This window comes from Stegostoma tigrinum, chromosome 13 (assembly GCF_030684315.1).
Source record: "Stegostoma tigrinum isolate sSteTig4 chromosome 13, sSteTig4.hap1, whole genome shotgun sequence".
NCBI classification, from domain to species: domain Eukaryota; kingdom Metazoa; phylum Chordata; class Chondrichthyes; order Orectolobiformes; family Stegostomatidae; genus Stegostoma; species Stegostoma tigrinum.
The window spans coordinates 75,896,129-75,911,464 of NC_081366.1; the positions used below are offsets into that span (position 1 = coordinate 75,896,129).

The following is a 15,336-nucleotide window of genomic DNA, read 5'->3' on the forward strand; positions in this document are numbered from 1 at the left end:
ATGTATTTAGGATATCTGGTCGGCATGGATGACTTGGACCAAAGGGTCTGTTTCTGCGCTGTACAGCTCTGTGGCTGTATGGTCTGCAGGCCTCCTTTCCTCTTTGAACTTCATTTACTCCTCTGTCTTGATGGTAATGATGGAGTGAAAGACGTGCCAGGCTATGAGTTTGCAGAATACATTTGTTGAATGCATTTTCTGCTCCCGTTGATGGACACAGTGCCTCCTGATTGTCCGGTTTTGAGCAGTGAGATCTATTCTGAATCTGTTCCACTTCAGGGCAGCGTCAGTAGCTCATAACACCATGAAAGGTTTAAAACCTAGACAGGACTTCGTTTCCACTGTGCCTACCAATACTGGGATGAACAAATCCATCCGCAACAAGTAGGGTGGTAAAGAATGAAGTAGGTTTTTCATCCTTGTTGGTTCTCTCTCAACCAGGCACAGTCTGATCTATGTTTTTCAATGCCTTCAGTTCAACCAGTCTCCCAATTAGGGGAGGCAATGGTCTGGTGGTATTATTGCTAAACTGTTAATCTGGCAGACCTGGGTTTGAATCGCACCACAGCAGATGGTGCAATTTGAATTCAATAATAATCTGGAAATTGAAAGTCTAATGATAACCATGAACCATTGTCAATGGTAAGGAAAAACACTTCAGAATCACACATGTCTTTCAGGGAAGGAAACTGCCTCCTTACCTGGTCTGGCCTATATGTGACTCCAGACACTTAACTCCCCTCTAGGCAGTTAGTGATGGGCAATAAATGCTGGCCCAGCTGGTGACAACAACATCTATGGATAGATTTTTCAAAAAATTCCATAACATTTTACTGAGGGAAACCTTGGAAGATCAATTGGAACTATGCGCCTTTTGCCGTATCTCGTGCTTAGCTTAATGCTGGTAGTTTCAGTGGAGTTTTAGTCTTTCTCAACTTTGTAGCCATAACTGTACGACTTGCTAAGCTGAGCAAACTTGGATGAATTTAAATTGAACAATTTTCTTCTGTTTTCTTTTGTGAGGAGAGAGGTGTCATACACATTCTACCTTTTGAAATTCACCATCATTACGATGAATGCTCGTCTCCTGTGCACTTGTAGAGTAAAGCTCCCCCTACTGTTTCATCAAACAATCCCAGGCCAGAATAAAACAAAAAAACTGTGGATGCTCAAGATCTGAAACAAGAACAGAAATTGCTGGCAGAACTCAGCATGATCTGTGGAGAGAAAGCAGATTTAATGTTTCAAATCTGGTGACTCTTCATCAGAACGGGCCAGGTTAGGTGTAATACAAACAAAGAGACAGCAAGAACTGCCGATGCTGGAGTCAGAGATAACACAGTGTGGAGCTGGAGGAGCACAGCAGGCCAGGCAGCATCAGAGGAGCAGGAAAGTTGACAGTTCTTTTCTGATGAAGGGTCCTGACCCGAAATGTCAACTTTCCTGCTCCTCTGATGCTGCCTGGCCTGCTGTGTTCATTCAGCCCCACACTTTGTTATAATACAAACTAAAGTTTGCAGACATCTGGATGGGTATATGAAGAGGATGGGTTTAGAGGGATATAGGCCAAATGTTGGTAAATGGGACTAGATTAATTTAGGATATCTGGTTGGCATTGACGAGCTGGACCTAAGGGCCTGTTTCTGTGCTCAATGATTATATGTTGAAACCTGTATCTCCATTGGACAATTCCGGGTCATTTATCGGAGGGCTTAGATGTAGAGTTTAGCTTGTTCTATGTTACCCTGTGACTCATTTGTGAGGTAGGTGTGGCACACGTTAGATTCTGAGCAAAGATCCTTGTGTAAAATGGTGGGGTGACAGACTCCTTGTTCCATTGGAAAGTCGATGGCAAGCCAACAGAATGAGAAGCTCACCCAGAGAACTGCAATGTGTTCGAGTGGGATAAATTCGTGGAAAATTGCACTTCCCCAATCACTGTCCAGCCATGGGAGGAAGGTCTACCTCTAGAACTGCGTTGGCAGTGCCAGCACTACAACCAACCCCAACCAGTCAATCGCTGGAGGGAGATAAGTTTAAAGTGTCGGGTAGGAAGTGTTTGGACAGCTTAGGGAGGACCGGGAGGATGGGGTGGATATCAGAAAACAGGCTGCAAGGAACAGGGGCACCCTCGAAAGGTATAACAACTCCCCTTGTCACTTGCTGTCATTTTCAAAACATTTATATAAAGCACAGGCTGCCCACTATAATTGAGCGGCATATTCTCGGGGTGAAATGGCTTGTTCACAAGTGCTGAATTAATCCATAACTATTTATATTCTAGAATTCGTACAGCGTAGAAGCAGGCCATTTGGCCTAATATGTGTTGATATATCGACCATACGGGTGACACAGTGGTAAGCACTGTTGCCCCACAGCGCCAGAGACCCAGGTTCAATTCCACCTTCAGTTGACCGTCCATGTGGAGTTTGCACATTCTCCCCATGTCTGCATGGGTTTCCTGCCATAACCCAAAGACATGCAGGTTCGGTGGATTGGCCATGCTAAAAAGCCCATAGTGTCCAGGGATGTGCAAGCTATGTGGGTATTACAAAGGTAGGGAAGGTCTGGATGGGATGCTCTTTGGAGGGTCGGTGTGGACTTGATGGGCCAAATGGCCTGTTTCCACACTGTAGGGATTCTATGACCATCCGAAAAGCATCCCACCAAGACCCACCTTCCTACCCTATCCCTGTAACTTTGCATTTCCCCATGGCTAATCCACTAAGCCTGTACATTCCTGAAAAGGAAACTGGAGGAGGGCACAGAGAGAATGTGTGGACAGTCACTTGAGGCTGAATCGAACCCAGGACCCTGGTGCCATGAGGCAGTGGTGCTAACCACTGAGCCACTGTGCTGCTCCATTTATTATTAATATGGTGTTGCCAATTTCATACCAAGATCTGGAGGTTAGTTTTATGTTGGGTAGACACAAAGTGTGCTGGGTGCCCATCTTATTTTATTCACGATTCCCTCCATACCACCCAGACTGAAGAAAGAATGGTATCTTTGTCAACCTTTGACAACTGAAGAACTCACAGTACAAAACAATTGCTGGGAGTAAACCTGTCTGTTTAATAGCAACAAGGCTGAATTTGTACAATGGACTAGCTCCAAGATTAGTTAAAACTAACTTCACTTAGGACATTGGCAATCTTTGAATTAAAAGACTTCATTCTCTCTGATCTGTGGCAGATTTGAAACCATTTCACATTGCTTCCTGTGAAAAGACTTGCTGGTCTTGCTTCCCTAATAACTGATTTTATTGATAAATGTCTTTTGAAATGGAATGCTTCAAGGGTCAGAGCAAGCAGCATTTCAATCCACCTATGACAAACTGATTAAATCCAGCCAGCAGTTCCCTGAATGTGATCACACTGAACATGTGTGAAGTGTATTCATCAGCTGGGAGCACATTTTGTCAAGTTGCCGTTTTGTTTTTCCAGGCAGCGTCAAGTTTGGAAAATACCGAGTACTTTTTCCACATGTCCTACAGCTAGAACACAAGCCACAAATCCATCCTGGAACACCTTCATAAAAACTGACTGAGTGCTATTTAATGAGAAACTACAGCAGGTAAAATACATTTTGCTGACCTCAAGCAAACTCGGTAGATTTTTGACCTTTGGCAGGCTGATGAAGTTTATATAGTTAAAGTGTTCTGATGAACTGCACACAGAAGCCCCATTGATGGTTCAGTTAGCTGATGCCTGGATGTAATGATGACACATTCAGTCCAACCCCTGTGCTGGGACAGTTAAAACCACCGGCAATTCTTCAAGCCCTTGGCACTAAAAAATCTCAGCCCCTTGGCAAATCTCACCCACCTCAATTCCCTCTCCCACCACCTCCCTCTATTAGGCAAATGCATGGAAAAATGGGTCTGCAGGGTATATGCACAACTGTCAGTGTTCATGTTGAGCTGCCCTTTTGAAAGTATTTCTAAATGCTGGAATTTTTTGATTCAACAGTTAGATATGCATCATCAAGCCCTTTACTGAGAAGCCCTTCAGCTGAGTCTCCATAATCCCATGCATTAATCCATTCCTGTACACACGAGCACAAATCCTACCAGTTCAGAGAAAATAACTTATGGAACAAGCATTATTTGTAAATCCCAAGTGAAAAAGAGATGAGTGATCATGGGAACTGCAGATGCTGGAGAATCCAAGATAATAAAATGTGAGGCTGGATGAACACAGTAGGCCCAGCAGCATCTCAGGAGCACAAAAGCTGACGTTTCGGGCCTAGACCCTTCATCAGAGAGGGGGATGGGGTGAGGGTTCTGGAATAAATAGGGAGAGAGGGGGAGGCGGACCAAAGATGGAGAGAAAAGAAGATAGGTGGAGAGGAGAGTATAGGTGGGGAGGTAGGGAGGGGATAGGTCAGTCCAGGGAAGACGGACAGGTCAAGGAGGTGGGATGAGATTAGTAGGTAGGAGATGGAGGTGCGGCTTGGGGTGGGAGGAAGGGATGGGTGAGAGGAAGAACAGGTTAGGGAGGCAGAGACAGGTTGGACTGGTTTTGGGATGCAGTGGGTGGAGGGGAAGAGCTGGGCTGGTTGTGTGGTGCGGTGGGGGGAGGGGACGAACTGGGCTGGTTGTGTGGTGCAGTGGGGGCCTCCTGCAAAAAAAAATCCTTCCCAAAATCCACAAACCTGCCTGCCCTGGTCGACCCATCGTCTCAGCCTGCTCCTGCCCCACCGAACTCATCTCCACCTATCTGGACTCCATTTTCTCCCCTTTGGTCCTGGAACTCCCCACCTACGTCCGTGACACCACCCATGCCCTCCACCTCCTCCAGGACTTCCAATTCCCTGGCCCCCAACACCTCATTTTCACCATGGACGTCCAGTCCCTATACACCTGCATTCCACATGCAGGTGGCCTCAAGGCCCTCTGCTTCTTCCTGTCCCGCAGGCCTGACCAGTCCCCCTCCACTGACACCCTCATCTGCCTAGCTGAACTCGTCCTCACCCTCAACAACTTCTCTTTCGATTCCTCCCACTTCCTACAGACTAAGGGGGTGGCCATGGGCACCCGCATGGGCCCCAGCTATGCCTGCCTCTTTGTAGGTTACATGGAACAGTCCCTCTTCCGCACCTATGCAGGCCCCAAACCCCACCTCTTCCTCCGTTACATTGATGACTGTATCGGCGCCGCCTCTTGCTCCCCAGAGGAGCTCGAACAGTTCATCCACTTCACCAACACCTTCCACCCCAACCTTCAGTTCACCTGGGCCATCTCCAGCACATCCCTCACCTTCCTGGACCTCTCAGTCTCCATCTCAGGCAACCAGCTTGTAACTGATGTCCATTTCAAGCCCACCGACTCCCACAGCTACCTAGAATACACCTCCTCCCACCCACCCTCCTGCAAAAATTCCAACCCCTATTCCCAATTCCTCCGCCTCCGCCGCATCTGCTCCCACGATGAGGCATTCCACTCCCGCACATCCCAGATGTCCAAGTTCTTCAAGGATCGCAACCTGCCCCCCACAGTGGTCGAGAACGCCCTTGACCGCGTCTCTCGCATTTCCCACAACACATCCCTCACACCCCGCCCCCGCCACAACTGCCCAAAGAGGATCCCCCTCGTTCTCACACACCACCCCACCAACCTCCGGATACAACGCATCATCCTCCGACACTTCCGCCATCTACAATCCGACCCCACCACCCAAGACATTTTTCCATCCCCACCCTTGTCTGCTTTCCGGAGAGACCACTCTCTCCGTGACTCCCTTGTTCGCTCCACAATGCCCTCCAACCCCACCACACCCGGCACCTTCCCCTGCAACCGCAGGAAATGCTACACTTGCCCCCACACCTCCTCCCTCACCCCTATCCCAGGCCCCAAGGTGACTTGCCATATTAAGCAGAGGTTCACCTGCACATCTGCCAATGTGGTATACTGCATCCACTGTACCCGGTGTGGCTTCCTCTACATTGGGGAAACCAAGCAGAGGCTTGGGGACCACTTTGTAGAACACCTCTGCTCGGTTCGCAATAAACAACTGCACCTCCCAGTCGCAAACCATTTCCACTCCCCCTCCCATTCTTTAGATGACATGTCCATCATGGGCCTCCTGCAGTGCCACAATGATGCCACCCGAAGGTTGCAGGAACAGCAACTCATATTCCGCTTGGGAACCCTGCAGCCCAATGGTATCAATGTGGACTTCACAAGCTTCAAAAGCTCCCCTTCCCCCACCAGATCCCAAAACCAGCCCAGTTCTTCCCCCCCCACCCACTGCATCCCAAAACCAGCCCAGCCTGTCTCTGCCTCCCTAACCTGTTATTCCTCTCACCCATCCCTTCCTCCCACCCCAAGCCGCACCTCCATCTCCTACATTCTAACCTCATCCCACCTCCTTGACCTGTCCGTCTTCCCTGGACTGACCTATCCCCTCCCTACCTCCCCACCTATACTCTCCTCTCCACCTATCTTCTTTTCTCTCCATCTTCGGTCCGCCTCCCCCTCTCTCCCTATTTATTCCAGAACCTTCACCCCATCCCCCTCTCTGATGAAGGGTCTAGGTCCGAAATGTCAGCTTTTGTGCTCCTGAGATGCTGCTGGGCCTGCTGTGTTCATCCAGCCTCACATTTTATTATCTTGGAAAGGAGATGTGCAGCTGGTAAGAAGTGAGAACAAAGGCAGTCAAAGGTTAACGCTGCAAATCTATCAGTTGTATGGGTATAGGATTATGTTGGTAATGTCAGGTTAGTGGCTGTACACTATTCCTTGAATCAGAATATTGACTGTTCAAGCCATATTCTCAGATTTAGCACCAACACACAGCAAAATTGAGGTACTGTCTTTTAGTTGAGACCTTAAATTCAAGCTGTACTTTATGACGAGGGTAGCTGTAAAAGGTCACACGGTATTGGTGAAAGTAAAGAACAGAAGTTCTCCCCAGGACTGGAGAGTTTGAGCTATAGGGAGACATTTTTTTAAAAATGTATTCTTCCATCTGTGGGAGGTGGCTGTCACTGGCTGGGCCAGCATTCATTGTCCATCCCTAGTTGCTCCTTGAGAAGGTGGCGGTGAGCTGGTTTTTGGCCTCCTGCCGTGGGTCGACCCACAGTGTGATCCTGGAGAGAATTCCAAGATTTTGACCCAGCGACAGTGAAGGAATGGCGATATATTTCCAGTCAGGATAGTGAGTGGTTTGGAGGAGAACTTGAACGTGGTGGTGTTCCCATATATCTGCTGCGCTTGCCCTTCTAGATGGAAGTGGTTATGGGTTTGGAAGGTGCTGTCTGAGGATCTTTGGTGAATTTCTGCAGTGCACCTTGTAGATAGCACACACTGCTGCTACTATGTGGAGAGTGGATGCTTGTGGATGTGGTGCCAATCAAGCGGGCTGCTTTGTCCTGGATGGTGTCAAGCTTCTTGACTGTTGTTGGGGCTGCATTTACACAGGCAAGTGGTGAGTATTCCATCACACTGCTGAGTAGGCTGGAGTTGTTTTTCCCTGGAGTGTTGGAGACTGAGGGGTGACCTTATGGAGCTTCGTTCTATATGACTCTATGGCTCAATGCCTAACATTTATCCCTTTACCTAGAGCATCAAAATATAAGATTCAGTCATTGATATCATTGCTGTCAGTGGGACCTTGCCACATACCACGTTTGTAGACACTACAATAGCTCTTCCAGTTCAAGACTCATTAATTCGCTGTGAAACACTTTGGAATAGCATGGAAGCTGCTGTATAAGTTCAAATTAATTTCCCCTTCAGACTGAAAATTATGCTGCAGCAAAAGGCCATAACAGATTTAGTTGTATCGAACTAATGTAGCTGATAGATGATGTTCAGGAGTGAACAGAGGTGCTGGTGGTTTGGTAGGTGAGCAAGTGAGATAATGACCTCAAGTGACTTGTAATGTAGAATTTATATTCATGGAGGACTTATGTGGAAAAACAATCTGTTGTTTCATCCCTACTGTTAGATATTTTGGAAACGCAGAGCAGGAAGAATTTGAGGAAGAAGAAAATAACTGAATACCAAGTGAAGCCTTCAGAATTGTACAGTTACACTTCTGAGATAATTTTGACATAATTGGGCTCCTCCCAAATGCTACACAGCTTCATTCCATTGCTTGCAGTTTTGGGCACAGTAACATGTTCCTGGCTCACAAATATGGTTTAAATAATTCACTTAATCTCAGGATCCTCATCTCCACTTGCTCTATTGTCACTCACTCCTCTCTCAAGAACAGACAACTAGAAGCCAGAAGTTTTGTGGTCACTTGACCGATTTTAAAAAAAGGTGTTAAAAAGCTGCAAAGGATTTTTTTGCGTTGAAATTATGAAACTTAAGTTGCACCATAGCTAACTGGGACAGGATCAGTGCACTGGCTGTCTTTTCCCTGTCCAAAATGGATCTTAAGTGAGACTTTAATTGCATAAGAGATAATAGGGACTGCAGATACTGGAGAATCCGAGATAACAAGGTGTGGAGCTGAATGAACACACCAGGCCAAGCAGCATCTTAGGAGCAGAAAAGCTGATGTTTTGGGCCTAGACCTTTCTTCAGAAATCAAGGAGCTGTCTTGACTTTGTTTTCTCAGACTAAATCCTCTCGGATCTGGAAAGATCCAGTCCCTTGAGACTGAAGGATTTATTCTCTATACTCCTGATCCAATCTATGTTATACATTAGGAACAACTCAATGAATTCCAAGGTTATTGACTTTATTAGCTAAAACGTTATCCACCAGCAAAATGCAAAAACATAGTGTGTAAAGATCTCAGTAAAAATGCAGGCAGACCAAGCTGCACAAGATGTTAATTGTAGATGGAGATAATAAACTTGTAATAGAGTTATAGAGTCAACCAGTCCATGCCAAACATAATCCCAAACTAAGCTAGCCCCACTTGTCTGGTCTTGGCCCATATCCCTTCAAACCTTTCCTAATCATGTACTTAGCCAAATGTCTTTTAAATGTTGCAACTGTACTTGCATCCACCACTTCTTCTGGTAGTTCATTCTACACATGAACCACCCACTACGTAAAAAGTTGTCCCTCATGTCCTTTTTAAATCTTTCTCACCTTGAAAATATGCCCCCTAGTTTTGAGCTCCCCCAGATTCGGGAAAAGACCGTTACTATTCACTTTATCTATGCCCACTTCATGATTTTATATATCTCAATAAGGTCACCCCCTCAACTTCCTATGCTCTAATCAAAAAAGTCTCAGCCTATCTAGCCTTTCCTTATAACTCAAACCTTAATTCCCGACAACATCCTGGTAAATCTCTTCTGAACGCTCTCCAATTTAATAATATCTTTCCTATGTCGTACAACAAAAAGACATCAGGAATTTAAAACAGCAACCTAGGTGTGGCTGAAACAGGTGAAGCCCATTGATCTGTCAGGGAGCTACTTACCATGAGTGAAATGTGTGGAAGGAGTTGGAACTTTTGCAAAACTCAAGAAATTCAGTGCAGTTAATTATTGAAATGACAAGACCTGTTAAGATTAGCGTTCTGTTAATACCACTGCATCCTTTGGCCTAGAAATTTGCATGTGGATAAACCTGATTCATTTAATGCTAAATTTGTGATTAATCTGGTACATAGCAAAGACTACCAGCACCAGCAGAGCCTGGGAAACTCAAGAGCCTACATCTCAGGCTCAACTATAAATTGCTATTTGAAGAAACATGCACAGAAGCAAGTTGTACCAGCAAAATGAAATTTTAAAAGTCCACATTTTGGGTGTAATTTATTGCCCTTCCCTGAGGTGTATTTGGAGACAAAGGGAAGGCTTTTAGATGGGCAGGAGTGCACTTCTGATTAACGGGCAGGTTCTTGAGCATGGCTAGTTAGGAGTTGGATATTTGCCTCCAGGGTGCCCAATACTGGGCAGATTTGCTGTTGAACACTTCAGAGGACTGAGGCAACACAGAGCTCCCAGACAAGGCCCCCATCAGGCGAGGCAATATTGTCTGTTGCTGCAACAATCCTCAGTTTGAGTTCTTGGGCAACGACACATTGTTATGTTCATGAAATTCTACCTTGCTGGATGGACCTAGTAATACAACTGGTTTAAGGGAACAATTCCCTAACAGTGCATTAACTTAGAGACATTTTGCAAAATAGTTCAAAGATAAGTTTTTGTTACTCTGAATGATTTCTACCAAGCTCATCCCAGTCATTAATGTCAATGTTGCCATGCTTCAAAAAGAGCTCAAGGAGCAGGCTTGAAGGGGCAAATGGCCTACTCCTGCTTCCAGACCCTACATTCCTAATGCCATTCATTCTCACTTTCAGTGTAGGTAAACCTCTCTAACTCATGAATATCAAGGCTGATTCTAGTATCCAAAGAAACACATTGTGCATGTGGAAGGTGGGTCCTATCCTGAGGGAGAGATAGCTGAGTTTGATTAGTGGCGTATTACAGTGCTTCAGTGACTGTGGCTTTGCAGTTCACAACAAAATAAATTCTTAAAGTTCTTAAGCCATTGGACATTATCCAAACTCTTGACAGATTTATAATACAGGGTGTGAGTCATTCTTTTCACATTCATCTGCAATGCTTTACTTTATACATGGAATGCTGCCAACTAATCTCTCCCTATTGGTCTTGTCACTCTGAGTAACAAACAAACACAACCTTTGCTTTCACAAATATTTTCACCGAAGTATCGCCTGTTTTTGTCACTATGGATTTATGGCATGTGGAAAGGTACAAACCATCACATCGTTTGCAAGAAAGAACTACAACTGCACTCAGTTCAAACCAAACCCACAGTGGGACATATTATTCCAATATGATATTAGTGGATCAGCAAATAGTTTAGTGGACATTTAGTAATCCATGATATATGTCATAGAATCATACAATCCCTGCAGTGTGGAGGCAGACCATTCAGTCCATCAAGTCCACACTTATACTTTGAAGAGCATCCCACTCTACTCCTGTAAGCCTGCATTTCCCATGGCTAACCCACCTAACCTGTACCTCCCTGGACACTATGGACAATTTAGCATGGCCAATCCACCTAACCTGTACGTCTTTGGATTGCAGGAGGAAACTGGAGCACGGGGAGAATGACACTAAGAAGGTCCCAGGACATCTCCCAGCCTCTACCGAGTTACCTGGTCTCAACTAGAGGGAAGTGTTTGGGATACAAACAAGACTGCTGTTCTGTGAGCTCTTAACTGGTATATGGGTGTGGCTGAGATTAGATGTTGACGAGCTGTATAGAAGTACAGTTACTAAAAAAGGAACACATGGCAAAAAGCCACAGGAAAAGAACAAATAAGCAAGCCACAGCTGAAAGCAGTGGATAAGACACAATGGCTATAAACGTTCCGCTTCCAGCACAGGTCAAAATTAAATGTGAAATAAAACTGAACTGATACATAGAATGACAAGGCTATAAGTTTGTAGCAGATTTACTTAACAACCCAGAGCACTTGTGTGTGCTATGCCTTTATTACTCTTGGAAAGAGACTGTTATCCACATTAAACCTGCTTGAAGAATAGGAAGAAACAGAATCTTTAAAAAGCCTTGAAGGTAAGCTTTGAACCTCAAGTGAATATAACTTATCAACCATATATGTTCAATATTAGGGCCCAATATGTAACTGCATTAAAACAACTTTCAAAATCCTCTGACTGCATAACTAAAAGATGAACTAATTAAAGAGAAGATTGTATTAGGTATAAGAAATCCTGCATTGAGAGCACATCTACAGTGAGAGGAGAATCTTGCTCTCAGGAGAGTGATCAACATGTGCAGAAAGGCTGAGGTTGTAAATCGATAACTAGTTATTCACAGATAGACATTCCAGACCGAAAGGGCAAACAGATGCAAATACCTTGGAGGGCAGCACAAAAAAAAAGTTATGTCCAGCATGAAGAAGGCTGTGTTTTCACTGCAAGAAGCCAAGTCATTTTGCACACAAGTGTTTGGCCAGAATGAGAATCACAAGCAAATGTAGGTGGCCATTAAAGATATTCTAGCCAAAGGTTCTGACAAATCACTCAAGAGTAGGTTGGCTTAGTCAGGTCAAAAGACTGAGATTAAATGGCTTGTGACTTTTGGAATGATGACTTCAGAAAGAAAACATCCAATCAAAATTGCAGCAGATAGACACCAGTACATCATGCAGCTTCATGATCTTTACACACCTTTATACATATCACAAAAATGCTTAACATGATAGTCCACAGGTAAGCATAACAACCCTTGATATCAAGGCTGCATTTGACTGAGTATGGATCAAGGAACCCCAGCAAAACTGGAGTCAATGGAAATTAGGAGGGGCAAACTCTCCACCGGCTGGTATCATATATTCTATTTTGTCCATCTCTGAAATTACATCCTTCTGACAACACTGTATCTGATACCGTAGCTTTCTAATATGATTCAGTCTTTTATCTTCTCTGAAGATTACTTATGGTGTAATCTTGGTTCACTTGGGCTTTTACTACACAGCGTTACTGGAGGTTTTGCCATGTTTTGCAACTTAATGGCAGATTTATTGCATTTTATGTCTGCAATGGAGTATCACAGCAGACTTTTTTTTATAAGATCACAACTACTCATGCTTATCTGCTTTAAATGATGGAGTTTATAATTTCCTTAGTTCTTTGCTGCTAGATTATGTGAGTTTCTCTCTTGGCTCTGTTAGTTTTATCAATTTCTCGTTGTGGCCTGTGGGATTTACACTCTGTGGTAGACACTCCCAATATTTCTGATTTTCCCCAAATAACCGCACTGTTTTGAGTTTCTACTTGTATCAGGGAGCTTGCATTTTGACTTAAACAATCTCCACTGTCTGTTCATTCAACACTGAATTTGGACTTGGGGTCTCCTCCACAGACCACCTGTATATCTCTGGCTTGGATTTCATCTTTTCTAGAACTATGATCAGGACTGAAACTCTTCTAGTATTGTTCCTTGAGTTATTATTCAGTGTTGTGAGTTGCAATGAGTTTACTTTGGGTTTGCTGTCCTTGGCAGTATCTGATTTCCTTTAAGCTTTCTGGCTTACCAGCATTATTGGCACAAAATTAAAGCTTCAGATTCCAGACTGATCACCGTGTTGCATGTGCTGTCTTCCATATCTCCTCAGTGTGGGGGTTCTTCAGGGACTTGTGTGGTCTGCTGTGTGTAATCATAGCCATTTTCTGGTCCAATGATTCTCTCCCTTAGAGAAAACAGGATGTTGTTTATTATATCTCTCCAACTATTTACAGATTATAAGAATAACCTCGACATTACTGCAAAGGCAGAAGTCACACAACACCAGATTACAGTCCAACAGAGATAATGGGAACTGCAGATGCTGGAGATTCCAAGATAATAAAATGTGAGGCTGGATGAACACAGCAGGCCAAGCAGCATCTCAGGAGCACAAAAGCTGACGTTTCGGGCCTAGACCCTTCATCAGAGAGGGGGATGGGGGGAGGGAACTGGAATAAATAGGGAGAGAGGGGGAGGCGGACCGAAGATGGAGAGTAAAGAAGATAGGTGGAGAGGGTGTAGGTGGGGAGGTAGGGAGGGGATAGGTCAGTCCAGGGAAGACGGACAGGTCAAGGAGGTGGGATGAGGTTAGTAGGTAGCTGGGGGTGCGGCTTGGGGTGGGAGGAAGGGATGGGTGAGAGGAAGAACCGGTTAGGGAGGCAGAGACAGGTTGGACTGGTTTTGGGATGCAGTGGGTGGGGGGGAAGAGCTGGGCTGGTTGTGTGGTGCCGTGGGGGGAGGGGATGAACTGGGCTGGTTTAGGGATGCAGTGGGGGAAGGGGAGATTTTGAAACTGGTGAAGTCCACATTGATACCATATGGCTGCAGGGTTCCCAGGCGGAATATGAGTTGCTGTTCCTGCAACCTTCGGGTGGCATCATTGTGGCAGTGCAGGAGGCCCATGATGGACATGTTGGCAGTGCAGGAGACCACTCTCTCCGTGACTCCCTTGTTCGCTCCACACTGCCCTCCAACCCCACCATACCCGGCACCTTCCCCTGCAACCGCAGGAAATGCTACACTTGTCCCCACACCTCCTCCCTCACCCCCATCCCAGGCCCCAAGATGACATTCCACATTAAGCAGAGGTTCACCTGCACATCTGCCAATGTGGTATACTGCATCCACTGTACCCGGTGCGGCTTCCTCTACATTGGGGAAACCAAGCGGAGGCTTGGGGACCGCTTTGCAGAACACCTCCGCTCAGTTCGTAACAAACAACTGCACCTCCCAGTCGCAAACCATTTCCACTCCCCCTCCCATTCTCTTGATGACATGTCCATCATGGGCCTCCTGCACTGCCACAATGATGCCACCCGAAGGTTGCAGGAACAGCAACTCATATTCCGCCTGGGAACCATGCAGCCATATGGTATCAATGTGGACTTCACCAGTTTCAAAATCTCCCCTTCCCCCACTGCATCCCTAAACCAGCCCAGTTCATCCCCTCCCCCCACTGCACCACACAGCCAGCCCAGCTCTTCCCCCCCACCCACTGCATCCCAAAACCAGTCCAACCTGTCTCTGCCTCCCTAACCGGTTCTTCCTCTCACCCATCCCTTCCTCCCACCCCAAGCCGCACCCCCAGCTACCTACTAACCTCATCCCACCTCCTTGACCTGTCCGTCTTCCCTGGACTGACCTATCCCCTCCCTACCTCCCCACCTACACCCTCTCCACCTATCTTCTTTACTCTCCATCTTCGGTCCGCCTCCCCCTCTCTCCCTATTTATTCCAGTTCCCTCCCCCCATCCCCCTCTCTGATGAAGGGTCTAGGCCCGAAACGTCAGCTTTTGTGCTCCTGAGATGCTGCTTGGCCTGCTGTGTTCATCCAGCCTCACATTTTATTATTACAGTCCAACAGAGTTTTTTTTTAAATCACAAGCTTTCCGAACACTGCTCCTTCACCTGGTGGAGCAGCAGTGCTCAAAAAGCTTGTGATTTCAAATAAACCTGTTGGACTATACCCTGATATTGTGTGAGTTCTGACTTTGTCCATCCCAGTGCAAAACCGGCATCCCCACATCATTACTGCAAAGGCTATTGAGAGGACCTAGCCTTCGTCCTGTCTTCTATGAGGTCCTATTTTACTTTCCTCATCCATGCTCTTCTAAGTTTTCCCATCTACTCTCTCTCTGGATCTCTGCAGCAGAAGCTTCCAGAACCATAAGATGATATATCTGCAGACTAATTGGTCTGTACGGACCCTCCCAGCAGCTTAGAGGGATCATGATAGATCACAATGGTAGCAATTGAGTATTAAGCCTTTCATACAAAACCCCTGACATGCATCCCATTACAAATAAGAAGTGGCTCAGAGTTCTGACCTCTGCCATTAAAGCAGTGGGAACAAT

At 45.8% G+C, this 15,336-nt stretch overlaps 2 long non-coding RNA genes across 2 annotated transcripts in view; one reads left to right on the forward strand and one right to left on the reverse strand.

Moving 5' to 3' along the window:
• The window catches only part of LOC125458551 (uncharacterized), a 69,618-nt gene that overhangs the window by 7,378 nt on the left and 46,904 nt on the right, over positions 1-15,336 (forward strand). The window contains exons 2-3 of the long non-coding RNA XR_009446628.1: positions 3,447-3,576; positions 11,035-11,527. This is a non-coding gene — a long non-coding RNA (uncharacterized LOC125458551). The remainder of the gene's footprint in view (positions 1-3,446; positions 3,577-11,034; positions 11,528-15,336) is intronic.
• LOC132210481 (uncharacterized) overlaps positions 10,160-15,336 on the reverse strand; it is a 63,047-nt gene continuing 57,870 nt past the window's right edge. Inside the window, exon 4 of the long non-coding RNA XR_009446629.1 lies at positions 10,160-13,166. This is a non-coding gene — a long non-coding RNA (uncharacterized LOC132210481). The remainder of the gene's footprint in view (positions 13,167-15,336) is intronic.